Source organism: Athene noctua, chromosome 22 (genome assembly GCF_965140245.1).
Source record: "Athene noctua chromosome 22, bAthNoc1.hap1.1, whole genome shotgun sequence".
Classification (NCBI taxonomy): domain Eukaryota; kingdom Metazoa; phylum Chordata; class Aves; order Strigiformes; family Strigidae; genus Athene; species Athene noctua.
This window is the reverse complement of record NC_134058.1, coordinates 10,073,973-10,085,086: the sequence shown is the minus strand read 5'-3', so window position 1 is coordinate 10,085,086 and position 11,114 is coordinate 10,073,973. Positions and strand designations below refer to the sequence as shown.

At 58.0% G+C, this 11,114-nt stretch overlaps 1 pseudogene; it reads right to left on the bottom strand.

The window, feature by feature from the left end:
- Positions 1-355: 355 nt before the first annotated feature.
- Positions 356-7,906, bottom strand: LOC141969412 (TBC1 domain family member 22B-like; annotated as a pseudogene).
- Between the last annotated feature and the right edge of the window lie 3,208 nt (positions 7,907-11,114).

The window sequence follows — 11,114 nt, the reverse complement described above, 5'->3', positions numbered from 1 at the left end:
TGAGTCAGCAACTTGGGAAGTAAAGGTTTAGCTTCTGTAACTGCTCCTTTAAACCACCCAGTCCCTAGAACCTAGTGAGCTGTTTTACCTTTAAAAATAACCATGTTCTGGGAAGGAAGAACACACACATCATCGCCTCCACCAAGGCAAACCCGCCCGATGCCAGCGCTTCAACTATTTCAAACACTGTGCTTCAAACAGCAAAAGTCACTTACCAACATACTCAGAGAGGAGCCCAACAAAGAATGGAGTCACCAGGTCACTGATTCCCAGCCACCGGCTGGGTGTCGAATTGCTCAGATAAACAGGATTCTTGAAAGATCTAGCGAAGAATGAGGGAAAGCAGGTACCTGCATCAGCCCTGCACAAAGGAAAGGCAGAAAAGTGTAACTGCTAAACTAAGGGAGCAGAGATCATGTGCTGACAGGCTTTTCTGCAGCAATACGGGTGAGATAAGAAGCATGCAAGTCCTCGGAGAGGCTCTGGTATGATCCACAGATCCCCCACACAGGCCAGCCCACATTTCACCACACAAAGCAGCCCAGGCTCCTCAGAGCCTCTGTTTGAAGAAGTGCAGACCAGGGTTTTCAAGATCCAGGTGGCTTAAGAGCCTTCCACCCCTAGGGCAGGGCTGCCCTTTAGCAGAGCAGCACACCCTGCTGAGCGTCAGGTGGAAAGCCAAGGCTGTTCCCAGCACAGTTCTCCCGGCAAAACATCACGGGTCAGGAGAGTTCCCAGTAGAGCAGCCTCCCCCCAACAACCGGCGTGTTATTTCCAGACTGCCCCAGCCCCAGGACACCGTGCTCTGACATAGACACACACGCTGAGCTTGTTTCTAAAGAGGACAGATGCTCCTCACACCTCCTGGCCACCTCGCAAACCCCTCCCCGCCCGTGTTTCTCACATCCTGCTTCACACAAAAGAGGTTTCTTAGCACACAACTCATCTTCTTTGGTTCAAACACCTTGAATTTGTCTCAAAAGCAAAGATTCAGGTCTTCTACCAGTTTTTGGCTACATCTCGCCACAAAAGAGCTGATCTCATCACTCCTGAGCTCCAGGTCTGATTTCAGAAACATGGGACAAAGTTTCAGCGGGTATTTGCATCAGGAGCTGTCAGCCAGGGAAGTTTCCCTGCAAAACCAACTCACTCGTGGCAGTGCTGGTCTAACCCCACACACCCCCCACGGCAAACGTGGGGCAGGAGCTTCGCTCCCCCTCTTACCTCCTCGATGAGCAGCTGCTGGAAGAGGAGGATGAGTGCGCTGGTCCTTGGAATGTCCATGTGGGTCTGGAAGAGAGGGTGGGTCACACACACCAGCTGTGCTTTCCAGGGGCACAGTAACTCCTCATGGGCTAACAGAGGGGAATCCACCCCTCAGTGTCCCCGCAGGCAAGAGCTGCACTTGCTAACAAGCCCAGTGAAGGCTGCAGATGACGGCTGCACTGAGAAAATCAGAAAAACAGCTTAATCTCCAGTCTCCTCTGCTCAGGCACAGGCAGGTACCCTGAGCTGGGAAAGAGCTGGGGTCTGAATTCTAGTTATGAGGTCGATTTAGGGAAGGCTTAAACTACTGCCTGTAAGAAGACAGACAGAAACATGGTGTCCTGTCCCCAAGGAGAAGACTCCTGACAGCTACAGCTAGAGGAAGCCCCTGCATGCCCTCAACCACACGGACAAGCGGCAGCAAGAGGGAGGAAAGGGACATAACCAAGGCAGAAAGCCAGGCAACAGGCAGAGGGCTCGTACCTGTCAGTAGGTGTCCTGATGGTGCTTCTTGTTGTGGGAATCGCAACACTGCTGGATGAAGCTGAAGCACTCCTCCCGCTTGCGCTGCAGGGTCAGCTTTCACTGCTCCGTGTTTGCAGGGAGATAACCCTGTGGCAGGAAAAGCTGTGTCAGGGCAAAGCCCCTTCCCTCACCACAAACCGCCCCCTGAAATCCTGCCGGTCAGCTGTGCGCCTGGAAGCATCAGGCACAGAGACTCAGGAGCTGGGGAAAGAGCTTTCACAGGTTTTGGCTTTCCCAGCCCCTGATGCCTTTACTGATCTTGGAGCAACCCACCTTCATGGGATTCAGTTTCCCAAAACAAGAGGGAACCACACAGACTGGTTCCCAGCACCAGTCTGGGCTTTGTGCTCAGAGAGGATGTAGCAACTACATTCCCCACAAAAAAAAAACCCTACAGCTCACCCGTAGGCTGGGCACAGATACAAAATGAGCAAAACTGGTTACGGGACACAACGAAGGTCTAGCAGCGCGTGTCCCTGGCTCGGCACAGTCCCCCCAGACCCCTGTGTCACAGCTCTGGGTACTCACTGAGAGGAGACGCCATGTCACGGGCCGGACCTCTCCGGGCACACCGGGCCAACTGCATTTCCTCAGCTCATCTGCAAAGGGACAGTGGTGGCAGTGGGTTAGATCCTAGGCACGTCCAGGTACCACTACACCAGAAGGAGAGGAAAGCCCAGTCTGCTCCTGCAGGCTCTGGAGACACTCGAGCCTCCAGGAAGGCTCCACATCAGCAATGACGGGGGACGTGTGTCTGCAGCAAGGGGAGGAGAGACGTTTACAGCTCAGTCTGGGCACAGGACTGGTGGCTGCAGGGGCTCCAATCCTCCAGAGCCTCAGTTCTCATGCAGAGCTCAACAGTCCCCAGTGATCACAACCATCATTTGTGAGATGGAGGAAGACTGGAAATGGACAGGCAGCTGGTGGAGGACATAACCACCTGCCAACAGAGCAGTTTGTGCAACTATCCCACTTGGAGCAACTGCAGGTAGTCCTTTCATCCATGCCAGAGCAGACCTGACTGCGACCTGAAGCAGGCAGCAGGCCCCCTCTGCCTTTCCCTTCCCACCCACAGGCACCCCCGTTTTGCCACACTCACCCAGGTCCGTGCTGTGGCTGGAAAGGAGCTGCCAAAACTTCTCCGGGCAGGTTTTCTCCCTCAGCATCTCGGGGGCAGCACCCGAAGCGTTCTGGTCAGAGATTCGGGCGATGAGTAGAATGACAGGCCAAAGGGGAAGGGACTGCTGCTTCTGAAGGGGTCCACACACAGGCCTCCTCTGCCACGAGCAGATGCTGTGGTGAGGTGGGGACAGAGTCTGCACCTCTCCAACCCCACCTCACTCTTCTGGCCACTGTCAGAGACCTGCCGCTGCAGACTGCGCCCCTCTCTTCCCCAGTCCCAGCAAACAGAGCACCGCTGGCCCACTCTGGTGGATCAGCTGGTTCACAGTCATCTGTTGTGGCTCTTCCATCATTTCCCCCCATTTCTCCCTCACTCTCTTCCTCCTGCATCAGACACCTGGCTGCCAGAGGATCAGAATTCCCTCCTCCCATGGGAAGCGATGGGCAGAAGGGCACAGGAGATGAGGCAGAAGAAGCTGTGGGAATCCCACAAGAACCAGCCTTCAGATCTGTTCTGCTTGCTGCTGATCTAAAGAGTGATCAAGCTAATTGCTAGCACAGAGAGGAGGCGATGGGCTGCCAATGCCACCTGCTGGCAGCAGGGACCTGCTGGGTAACTGCCACGAGCAGGGGCTGACGCTGCCCAGTTCTCTGCCCAAACTGCCCCGACCTGGGGTCAGCAGGACCTCATCCAGACCTTGACTACGAGCAGCACACTGGGCCACAAAGAAAGCAGACAGTGAGCAACTCCAAGCAAGAGCTTAACACAACTCCACAATCCCCCAGCACCCAGAACACGGGATCCTCTGGGCCTGTACGCAGGATACTGAGCAGCAGAGGAGACTGAGGCATTAAGGCCAGGCCTCCAGAAATGGTTCCCTGGAGTACAGGATACTACAAGGAGGTGAAAGGCTCTGTTGAGCCTACCGGCTGTGCCACAGCCTCTCGTCTCTAACACGCGAGTAGCAGCAAGGGGCTGAGTTCAGCAGCCAGTCAGCGGAGCGCCAGAGCATGAGGCTGCTGCTGGGGACGGCTCTTACCAGCTGTCCTGGAGAGCTGGGCCTCGCTGCTGGACTTGGCAACCTTGCAGTTGGTGGGCACGTCGCTGAGAGCAGATTGGGCCCGCTCGGGTTTCACCTGCAGCTTGCTGTGGTTCTCCAGAACCTGGGCTGCTGTGGCCTTGGCCACTTTTAGAGTTCAGAGTTTGCAAAGAAGAGGAGGAAGAGAAGTCCTCATCTTCATCACCACCGATGTCCCAGGAATCACTGGTGTTGTGGGAAAACTCACAAAAGCTGGAGGCCTTCTTGCTTTTCATAGGCAGCATGTTGGAGTGGCCCCTGATGAAGCTGGGAACCAGAGAGAAACAGTATCAGAGCCATGCTGTCAGACCACTCCATTTTCTTCCCTTCCCTACGTCCTCACTCCAACCAGCCAGTCCATTCTTACAGTTTCCCCATTCCTCCTCCCAAACCCACGGAACATGCTAAGACTCTCTGCGCTGCCTGCTGGCAGGAGGCAGAGCCCGAGCTGGTACGATGGCAGGGCACAGAGGCCACAGTGCCAGCACACAGCTGGAGAGGTGCCAGGCTTCCCAGCTCAGAAGGGCAAAGGGGAGAGATGTACGACTCCTCCAGCTCTGCCTCCCCCCACCCTAGAGAAAACTGGTAGATTAACACCCAAAAAAAGTCCAGTGACCTGGGGAGAGGCATGTCAGGAGTTAGAGCCAGTCTGCGCTCACGGATGCTCCCGATACAGCTGCGATGGCTCCCAGCAGACAGGCCAGCCTGGTTCTCCTCTCAGGCACAAAAGGAGCCTTTGCATTTACCGTTCAGCTACAGGAGTCAAAGTCCACCACCTGAAGCATCACAGAAAAGGGGGAACCTTCACCACTACACAGCACAAGACAGAGACAAGGAGGCAGTTCAGATCAGCTCTGCCTTCTCCTGCCGGGAAGGGGCTGGGGTTCTCCAGCCTCGCAGCTGCCAGGCAGCTTTACCTCCCCTTCCCTTAGTTCTTCTGTCTCCAAAGGGGAGCAGAGGGCTCAGACACCATTGCTAAAAAATACGCCCGTATCCTTTGATGTGGCTGGTATGATAGGGATTTCTGGCCACAAAGGACACCAGCACATGAGCTTTCCCCACGAGCTTTCGCAGAGCTCAAGGCAGCGCCACATGCCACTGCTGCCCTTCTCGGCAGGAACATCACAGTGCCAGAGGGTGCTGGGGACCTCCACCCACTGCAGGACTGAGCAAAAACCCTGCAAAGCCTTGTGGCCTGCATCTAGAAAATAAACACTTACTTTTTGGTGAGCCGGGGATCCAGCAGAGGATACTGTGCTCCACAGACAGGTTGAATGCTGCAGAAAAGGGAAAGAAAAAGACAACAATGCAAAAAGTCACACAGCACCCAGAAATAATCTCCTCAGCCTACTCTGGGGTTGCACTTCTTTCCTGTTGTTGGGAGCTGAATACAGACCAAAGGCAGCCTCAAGAATCTCCTGTCTTCAAAGCCTTAGATCCAAAGTGCCACATTTGGCTGAAGATTTGTTCTTTGCAGCAGCAAAGACCCTAAGCTCAGGCTGGAGCGACCCTAAGAGTTAGGGTCTCTCCAGCCTGAGCTGGGATTAAAGATCTGCTCTTTTCTGCACCACCAATTCGCTCTGAGTGACCACATGTCTCAAGTCCCTGTGCCTTACACACTGATGTTAATTCTTTTTTTCCTTCAAGAGGATTTCCAGGTTTGGGAATTCACATTTCCAAGCCCTGCGGGACAGGGAAGGACTCCAGCCAGTGACAGCGGGGCTCACTTGTTGTGTCGCCCAAGCCCTGTCATAGCTGTCCCTGGGAAGGACGGGCATGTGGGGGATTTCGAGGTGGCAGCAAGCCTCCTGGGCAGCAGCCAGTTAGGAGCAGGGGAGAACTTTGCCAAAACCTTGACTTGGAGTGTATTGTCTAGGCAGGACTGGCTGCCTCCCAGACAGGTTCACCAGGTTTGAGCTTTCCAAGCCGAAGCCTGAAGTCATCCACTGAAGAAGAGAGATGCTGTCTAAGACCACCAGCTGGGAGCAGGGCCGTGACCTCCGGGAGGGACGGGAGCAATCAGGAGACGAAACAACCTAGGGAGAGCACAACATTTGCTTCCCTGTGAGCAGGAGAGGAGGAACACATAGTGCTCATTGCTTTCCCTTTGCTTGCCACAGGACTGGACTGTCCCACCAACCTGAGGGAGCCGGCACAGTGACAAAGAACCGAGTGAAAGCACATTAGAAAGAGAGATTTAACTGGCCCAGCAGAATTTAGATCCAACTAAGCATTTCAGACTGTGTCTGCACAGCAGGAGGGGAAGGGAAATGAGAGCAGCCGTGAGGAGCACCAGACAGGAACAGCACTTGTGAAAGCCTCCCCAGAGAGGCGAGTGCCCTGTGCCCATGGGAGCCTTGCTCCAGAGGCCTTGTAGGGAGCATCTCCTTCATCCCCACCAGCCTCTTCTTCCTAAGCACCACTTGAATCAGACATGTCACTTGTTTCTCCCGTCCCCGGGTGAGGGCAGATGCCTCGGCAGGAACAGGGACATCCCAGCCAGAGGAACCACAGCAGGGGAGGTGCACACAGAGAGGCCCCACAGTCCCTCGAATCGAGCAGAGGTGGACCAGGAGTGACACCCCGCAGGGAGGATAACAAGGGGCACACACGTTGGCAGGGGCACCTGTTTGGGACAGAGCTGCTCCGACCCAAGGTGAAATCTCTAAGGGCTTCGGGAAGGGCTGAGATCTCTTCAGTATCTGTGGAAAGGAGGGCGTACAGCCCTGGCTCTGAGGCCACCCCAGGGGTCCTTCGAGGCCCTGACACCCCCACCCCGCTTCCCATGGGGCAGAGGGTGCACACAGGGGTCCCCCCAAGGACCTGCCCTGCCCTACAGATGAGGGGGCGACCCTGGCACTACCCTTGCCTGATACAAGGGCATTTCCTCCAGCACAGTTCCCCTGCCCCACAGCCCGCGGTGCCCCCGGCATCCCCCTTACTGCAGAGGGGAACCCCAGGGCCCCCAGCCAGCTCCCCTGACCCACAGCCGGGGTGGGCGCCCCCGGTACCCCCCACCCTTGCAGGGGGTACCCCAGGGGCCCCAGCCCCACGGCCAGGCAGGGTGCTCCTGGCAGCCCCTTCCCGAGACAAGGGGCTGCTCCAGCTCGCCCACCAACGCCCCCCGCTGGGGAGGGGAGCCGCGGCCCTTGCAGCCCTTCCCCGGAGGAGCTGGGGGTCGGGCCGGGCCGGCGCTCACCTGTCCGGCGGCTTGGCGCTCCGCTGCCAGAGCTGCTGCTGCCGCGGGAGGCAGGGAGGGGCGGGCCCGGCAGCGAGCGGGCGGGCGATGGAGCCCCCCGGCCGGCCAGGCCCCGCGGGCCGCCTCACCGCCACCCGCCCGCAGCGCCCGGCGGCGCCATCTTGGACCCGGGCGGACAGAGCTGTGGGCCGGCCAATGGCGAGCGGGCGGCGGGAGTGACGTCAGAGGAGGGGCGGGGCCCGCGGGGCGGAGGGTCCGCGTGAGGCGGGGGAGACCGTCGGGGCGAAGGACCCGTCCCATGGCGGGGGGAGCGGCCGCGGGAGCGGGGCCGGCGGCGGGCTGAGGAGGGGGCCCGGCCGGGTTAGACACCGCCCGGGGAAGGGGCGAGAGCGCTCGCGGGGCGGGGCGGGGAGGTGCCCAGCGAGCCCCGGGCGGAACCGTGGGGAGAGGGCGGGAGGAAGCGGCTCCAACCTCCCGCGGGGCCGCAGGAGGGAGCTGGCGGACAGAGCCGGGCGCGGGCGGGGGCCACGGCTCTGGGGGGAGGCGGCGCCGTCCGGGTCCCTGCGGCACCCCGGGGTGGCGCCGCCGGCACCCGCGGCTGTCCTGGTCCCCTCAGGGGTTCAAAGCCCTTTGGGGCCATTTCCAGCCCCCAGCCGAGCCCCGGTGCCAAAATGTCCCCTGGTAAGGACAGCCGCGGAGGGGGAGGAGCCGCCATTATGGGGCAAGCCACGAGGCACAAGCAGTCGCCTCCTGAATAAACGGGGATAAACTCTTTTAAGACTTTGTTTGGAAACACCCTGCTAGAGCAGCGGGAGGGTGACCCCCCCGCCTCGGCGAGGGAAGGTGGCTCACTGTCTCCTCGCGGCCCTCATCCTGCCCCTCTCCCCAGAAGGAGAGAAACCCCCCCAGAGGATGGGGTACAGGGACTGGAATCCAAGTCCTCGGCATCCTCAGCTGTGCCTCGATTGCCGTCAGGCCTCAGCTGGTGACGGCAGGAGCCAACCTGGGCACAACTGAGCCAAATGTATGTGTTTTGGGGGGATCTGCTCGCACCCACACGCACATTTTGGGATGCTACAGCGAGTGATTTACTACGAGTAGTAGCCTGGCACCGAGATCCCGGCTGCCGTGGCACACGCGTGCCGCGCGGGTGGCAGCACGGGGGCGGTTTCCCTTGGGGTCGGCGCTGGTGGCTCACGAGGCCGTGCGTGTGTGCCGGGGGCCCGGCCCTGCCTGCCCCTTTCAAGGAGCTGGGGCAAGAGGAAGACTTTTGGCAGGGGTTGGCCTGAAATGACATTTTGCTGCTTCTGTTTGTCTCAGCTTTTGTAGCGGGGTGAGATCTCCGTCCCTGCAGCCGTTCAAATGCACACGCGTGCCTGCGTGTCATTTCAGGTTAACTGAAGCGGCCGCTTCAATTTGAAACAGGAGCAGCTGCTCCATTTTTTGGCTTGTTTAACCCCCTCTGAACTGTAATAAACACAGAGATTAAGGACACAAATATATTACCCTGGAGAAAGAGGACCAAAAGCGTGGAAAAGGATGAAAGAATCACACCAATTATTCCTTTAAAAAATATGTTTCCTTAGCTGAAGCTGCTAAATTTGACTCAACTGGAAAGGTTTTGCAGTTCTTGTCTGGTTGTTGTTTTTTGTTTTTTTCTTTTTTTTCAGTGAATAAAGTGTTTTTTTCCTCCTAAAAACCCCCACCAACTCTCAGGCCGAGTGATGCAGTTTCGATGTGTCACGCAGGCAGGGTTAGTGCAGATCCCACTCTCAGGAAGGTCGGTGTAAACCCCAAAACATGGACTCTAGTCTTGAGCAGGGCTACAGGTGCCTGAAACCAGCACCTGGCTGCCCCCACTGCCACAGCACAGGGTTCATTTTTCAGAGGAGGGATGTGAAGGGACAGATTTCACCCCAGGTTCATGCTGAGGGGGGTGCAGGGCTTTAGTCTCGACTCCTGGAGGACTAAATTCCCTGCCTGGGGAATGTGGGGACAACAGGGGTTTAAAGCTGGGAGCTCCTCTGCGGCTGGCCCCAGCCTAAGGAGGGATAGGGCAGGGAAAGGCAGGTGAGCCCAAGCTCCCCCACAAAAGGTGGGACAGCAAGCAAGTTGGGGCACTGTGCCTCAGTTTCCCCACCTGCCCTGTGGAGGTGGTGCTATTGCCCCACAGACCAACGGCAAAAAGGCTTTGGAGACCGACTTCCACCAGGATTCATTAGTGGGGAGCGGAGCCGCGGGACACCTGGTTTGCTGATAATTCACCCCATCCTAAGGCAGGTGTTTAAAATAGCTCCTGTGACTCCCTGTGCTGAGAAGGGCCAAAGGGTTTCAGATGCCACCTCAGGGGCAGCTGGATGTTTTCCTTGCAGCAGGACATGGGGTGAGATGTCACCTCTGAGTCTCCAGCTCTTCGGGTCCCTGTGGCGAGCCCGGCCCCGCTCCCCAGGGCGTTTTTCCTCCTCAGGGCTCATCTGCATTTTTTTAGCCGTGGCAGGGGTTTGGCTGTTGCTCATCACTCATTCCCAGACAGGGACGTGCAAAACAGAACCATCGCTGTTGCTGTGGCTGCAGGCTGCCCTGGCCAGTCCTTTCTGCATCACCAAGCACCTTTGCTGGGGATGGATGGGTACAGGAAGCCACAGGCGTGATGAGTGCTGGCCCTTTGCAAGTCCTGAGCCACCCACGGGACTCTGGTGCTCCCAGAACGGAAGGTCCAACAGTCTGAAATCTCATCCTGCTCCTGCTTCATCGTTTTTTTCTGCTTTCCAAAATGTGGGTCCTTCCCCCGCTGACAGCGGGGAGCAATAAAACGTTACGAAATAGAGGTGGGAGTGCAATGCTGGCTGAGTTTTAAAAAAAAAAAAAAAAAGGCAAACCAAACTGAGTTAAGGCTTTCTGCTGAAGGTGGAGGCACAGCAGTGACACAGAACACCAGGTCACCCCACGAGGCTGTGACGTGGCTCCAGGACCCCCCCATGGCACAGCAGCCCCCCGGCTTGGACAGCAGTGCTGGCAAGCCCCAGGTGAGCCAGGGAGAGGGACTGCTGCCTGGGCACGGGGGCTTTAAGCAAGAAAGCCCTGGGGCAAGCCAAGGAAAGGATGGTCCTGTTGTCTGAGATATGGTGGACTCGCACAGTAACCTGCAGAAGGGGAAACGTGCCCCTTCCTTGGGGTAGCCACAGCCCTGCGAGCGCAGCACAGCAGGTGCGCCGTGAGGTCGAGTAGGAACAGGGCTTCAAAATCCAGCACATTAAAAAAAAAATCCCAAGTGAAAACAAAAACCCAGAACAACACCCCCAAAGCCGAAGCACCGCAGAGCTGGGCAGTGGGGTCTGACAGTTCAGAGGGTAAAAGCTCGAGTGAAGTGTTAACTGCTGCTGACTGACAGCGACCGACTTCTCGTAATCCCAAGACCAACTTCCTCTCGCTCCGCGTTCGCCGCAGCCGAGCTGGAGGTGGCACAGCCCGCCGGCGGCTTCCTTCACCCCCCGGCACCCAACACCCGCTCCACGCCAACAGAGCTGGAGCAACAGGATCTGCCCGACTGAAATTTAATTTGGCTGACAACACCCGGCCTTTCACAAGGTCGCTTTGAGGGTTGTTTCCTTGCCGTGCCCAGCACACGCTCGGCACCGGCCTGCGGGTGAACGGAAACGCAAAGGGCTGCGCAGCCCCTGCGATCCCTCCAGACCTGCCAGGAGCGGTCGGCCCTGGAAACACCCCGCAGCGTCCAGCCTTCCCCGTGGTGCTGGCGGCTGGCTGGTCCTGGCTGACGTGGCTCAGCGAGCCTTTGGGCGAGGCCTTCGGAGTTAGTCTCAGCTGGAGACAAACGGGCGGTCCCTGCAGTAGCCCCGCAGTAGCCCCGCCACGGTGCGGCCATCGGTACCCGGCGCGCTCGCAGCATCCTTCATCCCGCCCCG